The following is a 6,928-nucleotide window of genomic DNA, read 5'->3' as shown; positions in this document are numbered from 1 at the left end:
TCCTTCTGAATAATACAATATTGATGTGTACTCTAACATTCTTTCAAAGACAAAACCGTAACTGATAAACGGGCGTCTGTTAAAATATCGATATCAATAATTTCTAAACAAATCCACCCACCCATCCCTAAGCTCGTGTGTAAACAAACATAATGATTTTAATGTGTATAAATCACGCCTAAAAGGGTCCAAAGCTTAACAAACCAGATCCACATATCATTTTAATTGATAAAAACACATCCAAAAAGTAATTATACAAAGATATTTGCTAATTTTCGGTAAAACAGTTACTAACCTATGAAAATATATTTCGGGGTCTTTCTTGCGTGAATTCGATTTGCATCCTTTCACACAACACTGAGTCATTTTCGAAACTTAACAAATACACTAATAAACACACTGAACAATTGAGAATATGATTATATTACTTTAAATTCAATATTTATGAAGATTTGTTTACATCGTCTGACACTACATGTACTTGCCGACTGGCCAGCATAAAATGGCGTTTCTGCCGCAAGGCGGTCCCAGTGTGTTGAAGTAAACGAAATAGTGCCATATGCGAAGAAAGCAATTATTTTTGTCTTTTTGTTGCGTTCCAAATAAGCTTTGAGTAAAAGAGATAGACATATATATTGACAATTCTGCGTCGATTTCCCTAACATAAATATAACTTATTCATATAGCTAACTTTTGAGGCCTGTCCTCTTTATATTTAGTCATTGCTTTTTACGTCCTTCAAACGTCATAATTTATTATGCTACCAAGTTGCGGTGTTTGTAAATTGTCATATTCATTTTATTTTTTGATAGTTATGTGATAGTTAGTTACCAGCGCTTTGTTTATTTAGAAACTACAAATAAAAGTGTATTATAATGAAAATAACTACCTGTGATCAGTTTAATGTCTACCTTTACGTAAGTATATTATAAGTCGGTGATTTCACATATTAGTATTTAGATGGTAAAATATTTGAAGAAGATCTGAAAGTTTTTGATTTTAGACACAAAATGTTTGTTAGAAGAAAATAAATATGATATTATACTGAATTAAAAGTAGCACCACGATACAATCAAAAGTTAACGAATAACCTTTCTTGATTATAATTTAAATTGATAATTACTTATATAAGTTTATCATGTAGGTAGACTTAAACTGTTGGTCTGTTTGGCGATCATGATACCTATTTCTATTACATTTATAGTTTTATTTTGAAAATAAACAGATACTTTTAATGTAGTGTGGTTATAATTTTAATACTTACTTTTGTTGCTGTTATAACTAATTAATAGGTAAGTACTTATATTTTGATTAATGGATCGAGAATTATCTTCGTTTATTGTTCGATTTTATGAATGTTTCAATTATTTACGCATAATAAGTAATTTAGTATGTATGTCAACGTTTGTTGATTTCGAATCAAGACTAATCCGTTGTCTTAGTTTTTGTTTGCCGATAAATTGCCCCGATATCTTAACTGACGCCAATTTTTTTTACACCGGGTTACCTTTTGAAAAATTTCACCCTTCGCCACTGTTCCGCATAATATTATCTACTTACATTGCATGGTAAATGTGAAAAGCGACAAAATTTCTTATATAAAAACATAATATAATATAGTTATGAGTTCTAAAAGCATTTAAAAATGTCTTATAAAGTAATTTGTAAAAGTAAATAAGTTTTGTGGTTAATCAGTACCGACAAATATATAATTCAGTGAACATAACATCCAAATTACTGGCTCCCATCTAAAAAAAAAATATCTATTTAATAGTAATCGTCCGGAACCTATATTTTATGATTTATATCATATTAAATATATACAAAATAAAGGTCGGGAAAGTCTTTTCCACGCCGGCTCTTATGTCCGTTTTGTGCTGCCACCTATAGTTCGTTCACGTTTCCTATGCTGATAGCTCCATTGTGCTCCAAGTTAATCCAGTAACTATCTCGATAGATGGAGTTGTAAATATTTTTTCCATAAGTTCAAAAAACAAACGAAATAAACGCAATTAAACGGTAATATATAATTTACTATAATATTATAAAAAACTAAGGGTTACTTATACCATTAACTGTTGTTTAAAATGACATTTAAAATAAAGACGAAAAACATTATGCCTTTATCCATCGATATACCTTTATTTATCTTTCTCTATATCTCCTGAATGTTTAAGATGTTTCATTTAAATTAAAACTCCTTAAATTTCTGTGCTCTAGGTTTAATTTTGGATGCCAATGAAACTATTGCTCTTTAAAACTGGTGCGAATAAATTTCTATACAATCTTATTGAAATAACGGCAACTCATAATAATCTTAAAGGTTTCTAAATTTGTTATCGTTTTTTGTACATTTTCATAGTAAATAAGTATTGAGGAATACAAAACGTAGCTTTTGAAAACAAGAACTACTCGGAGTATGACGAAAATCCTAAAACTTTACTTACAATTTTTTTTTTGTGTTTATTTTATTAACGTAGTATAAACGTGTTCCTAAAAGATTTTTAAAATTATGAAGTTTAGATGATGACGTATATTTTTCATTTTGTAAGAATAATGTCGATGATTTTCGGGAATTCAAGGGGACGTGTCAAAATAAAGAACGTATAAACAATAATATTTATTTACAGAATGTACATAACTATGAATATCTGTCATTTAAATTATACATTATAAAATTGAACTTAAAATATGTACACACACAGTACACACAGACACACTCAGACTGCTTTGATACCCGAAGGAAGGTAGATGCGCAACTAGTACACCCATTTTCCGGCGCTCGTTCTGTCCCATGACGTGATAATAGGCGAGTCTATCGCCACATCGCGCATAAATTCCACATTCCAGGCTGATACCAAGTAGAAAAATCCAATATTACTACGTCTGACACGGGAATCAAACGCGAGACCTTACCACTGCAGTCGTACCGTAATATCACTACGCCACCGAGCAGTTTGTATTATTAATAAATCATAATTATCATTTTCTTACATTAAACACGTATTGTTATTATGGTTACACCTGTAGACTAGAATTGGTAAAGGTAACTTCACAATATATCCACACCATATTGACAATACATTGACAAATGAACACTTTTGGTATCTCCCATTTAATGTACAAAATTATGAATCTACTAAAATTTTAACTATCAACTTCCCTTACTACATAATCTAGTTTTATTACTTTCGACTCCTATTTGTTGTAATCTTGAGCAATTCGAGTTCCTTCGTCTTCTTTTCTTCCCGGGCTTTGAAAGCCAGTACTCCTTGATAAGGTCTGCACCTTCTCCCTATCATTATTACAGGAGCATTTATGTTTCCATTTGTAATCGTGGGCATAATGCTCGCGTCAATCACTCGAAGACCTTCAACACCATATACCCTTAATTTTGGATCTACAACAGCCATGGGGTCTTAACTGGTCCCATTTTCGCTGTACACGAAAGATGGTAAATGGTCATTGTGTATTGACGGATGTAACAATCCCAGTATTCGTCTGTGTAGAGAGGTAAGTGTTTGCAGTTCGGCACAGGCTTACTGTGGAACCGCGCCCCGAATCTTTTCATGGCTGTCGTTTCTCCCACAGCTATAGCGGCTTTGACACCTTCTCTAAGAACCCTACATCATCAGGATGTGTTAAATAATTGTGAATCATAATAGGGTAGTCTAGAGGATTCTTCGTTCGCAACTTTATAAAACCTCTGCTCTTAGGTCGTAACATCATAGGAATATACCAAACACATCCTTGTTGTTTACCTCTCCAAACACTTCGTCATAAAATTCGTCAGTGAGACTGTGCGCCTTCTTTACTTGAGTACCGCCGTCTGAAGGTGTTGAGGCTGACGTCATCATGAATTCCATGTCGGGCCAATCATCAGATGCGTTTGCGTATTTTGTGTTAATAAAAGCAACCACTTCAAGGCCAATGCTTGAAGTTAACGGCCCGTCTTCGGTGATGGCGTAACGTAAAGCCGAATTGATATTCACCAAACGGTTCATTACCAAACTGACTGGATAATCGATTTGGAATATAATGCCTCCCACGGCAATGTGATCTTGTAGGTTTCTCCCAACGCCCGGAGAATCATGGATCACATCGATTTCCACTTCCTTCAGATGTTCCGCCGGCCCGACCCCAGACAGTAACAACAGTTGCGGAGAAGCAATAGCCCCAGCCGCTAGGATAACTTCTCGTTTCGCATAAACAACTTGCTTTTCACCGTCTCTGAGAAATTCTACTCCGTAAGCTCTCTTCGCGTCTTTATCTATTAAAACTTTAGTGACGTGCGAAAAGAGGGCGACGTGTAAATTCTTGACGTAATCTGACAGGTCTCAAGAAGGCTTTGGTGTGGAGCATCTAGTTCCTCTTCTGATGGTGAACTGGTACCACGCATAGCCGGTTTGCTGCGCCCCGTTGACGTCGATGATGTCGTATCCCATTTCTTCACCCGCTTGAAGAAACGCAGCTCCGATTGGCGTGTTGTATGGAGAGTCTTGTACCGTCAGGTATCCGCCTGAAATGTAAAAGTAAACGACAGTTATTATAAGTTTTACCTATTATTAGAATGTTTAATGGAATACAATATTTATCACCGTTAAAGGTATGATTTGTTTCTTGATTTAATAACGATACACGTAATGGGAAAGTCTGAGAGTGACAGGTCACGTCATGTATGTTGCAAAATGGAGTACGAAAACCAGTTACCTTGCTTAATCATCGTAGCGAGTTAGAGCTTATTAGTCATAAGGTGACGTCATTTATGTCGCTGTGCCCGAAGGGCTAGGCTAGTGCACTCACAAAATTCCGTTTTGTGGTGTGATACGGAGAGAGTTTATATATCACAAACTAATTCCAATCCCAGGCAAGTGGATTATTATATTTTTCTAATCGAAAACTTCAAACACGCACATCACGCAAAGTTACAAATTTCTGGTTCATACTGTAAAGAAAAACCCAATATCATACTGCCTAACCCGGTATTTGAACTCACGACCTCAGAACGGTGTCGTACCGTATATACAATACAACTATGCCACCGAGATGGTCTTCGAAAAATAATATTATTTTTTTATAGCCGGGACAAACAAAATCGGTTCAAAGACCAAGAACGATGTCGCATTACAGAGTATCTCGTATATGTAGTACACACCTGTACTATGATGTCTTTTATCTCTGGCTAAGTACGGGTTCCGTTGGTCTTCGGACTTTTTGAAGTATGGGAGAACGTCCTCGTAACCCCACCCAGGGTTCCCCCAGAGACTCCCAGTGATCGAAATCGCGTTTGTTCCCTCTAATGTACAACATGGTGTTGAGGACTGAGGACCCGCCCAGGACTTTGCCCTTAGTCCAGCTGCATCGCTTGTCTATCATGGCCTGGCAAGCGGTGTCTTGAGGTTCCGTTCTGGAACATGTAGAAATATGCATTAAATTATGAATAATTGTCTTAAAAGTAAATCAATGATATATTAATACGTAAAAGGAAAACGTTGTACCACATTTAAAGTACATTGTGCGCATAGAGGAGCGTGAGGTTCGACACAATTAAAGTTCATTTAGAGAAGGATTCAGATATTTTTTTTGTATACCTTTTATTATTGTGTTAAGAAGACGAGATTTATGATTAAAATATCTGCTGTGTTTATTATTCCAGAATTTATTGTGACTTGTTCAGTCGAAATACAAATTTGTAGGAGATAATGAAACATCTAAAGAATTTTTACATTAATTACATAATTTGCTTTGACATCAACGTACTCGTAATATGTGTCGTAAAGTCGCTCGGCGCTCATTGCCAATTATTTTAGTAAAAGTAGAGCAATACATATACACTTACCGATACTTCCAGTCGAGTTTGCTCTTATGTAAGTACAAGGAGAGCAGCGGAACATCGCTTATGTCGGTCTCGTGACCGCCTGCTTCCAGCAACACATTCCAGCCCTCGATTTCGGAAAGCCGATTAGCAAGCACTGATCCCGCGGATCCACCTCCAACTATGATAAAATCGTATGTGTCCCTAAGGTATTTCTGGTTGAACGGCCTCTGTTCAGGGTCTAGGAGCTCGTAGTTGAAGTACGCCATGGTAGCAAGCATGATGGGGATGAAGGTGAGTTTGCTGAGGCCGCCGATGGTCAGCGCTGCCTTGGCGGCTGTTGCGGCGACGGTGAATATCCCCATGTTTAGTGTTTCATCATCAGGGTCTGGAAATAATGAAATATAAATTACAAATGACGCAGTAGCAAGATGTTGAATATCGCTATTTTTATAAAATAATTGTGTGTTAAGAAGAAAAATGGCTGGCATTATCGGTCAGCAATTTAATATCCAGATTCAACTAATCATCTCTCTAAACTTATCTGTAATTTTATTTTATAATGATTTCTTATGTGTGACGCGTGTGTTAGATATTTAAATTAAACTATTTTACGGATTTTATCGCGGTTTTAATATTTTACTTTTCTCCCGACGTGACGCGACGTTTCGAAGACTTTGCAGCCTTCATGGTCACGGAGGGAATGTCGAGAAAAAATTAAAATATTAAAGCCGCGATAAAATCCGTAAAATAGTTTAATTTTATTTTATTTTTATATAGAAGAGGGGACTGACTAAGTACGCCACTGGCTAGTACGTGATCAGCGCCTCTCATGAACATCCACAATGGCATTGGAGCGAATTCAATTAGTATCAACTAATTCCTCAAGTGTCTTGAAATATTTTAAGGACTTCTAGTCTACAACAGGTGATGCCTTCCATTCCTATAGAGAATTTCTCGGGTACGCAGGTTTCCTCACGATGTTTTCCTTCACCGTTAAACCAAGCGATAATTCACAAAGAATACACACATAACTTTACAAAATTTAGAGGTGTGTGCCCTGGGGATTTGAACCTGCGGACAATCGTCTCGACAGACCGTTCCATACCCAAC

The 6,928-nt window shown here is 36.2% G+C and overlaps 1 pseudogene; it reads right to left on the bottom strand.

Moving 5' to 3' along the window:
* Positions 1-2,748: 2,748 nt before the first annotated feature.
* Positions 2,749-6,204, bottom strand: LOC119188435 (annotated as a pseudogene).
* Positions 6,205-6,928: the final 724 nt, after the last annotated feature.

This window comes from Manduca sexta, unplaced genomic scaffold (genome assembly GCF_014839805.1).
Source record: "Manduca sexta isolate Smith_Timp_Sample1 unplaced genomic scaffold, JHU_Msex_v1.0 HiC_scaffold_2286, whole genome shotgun sequence".
Classification (NCBI taxonomy): domain Eukaryota; kingdom Metazoa; phylum Arthropoda; class Insecta; order Lepidoptera; family Sphingidae; genus Manduca; species Manduca sexta.
The sequence above is the reverse complement of the archived record's forward strand: the minus strand, read 5'-3'. Positions and strand labels throughout refer to the sequence as shown.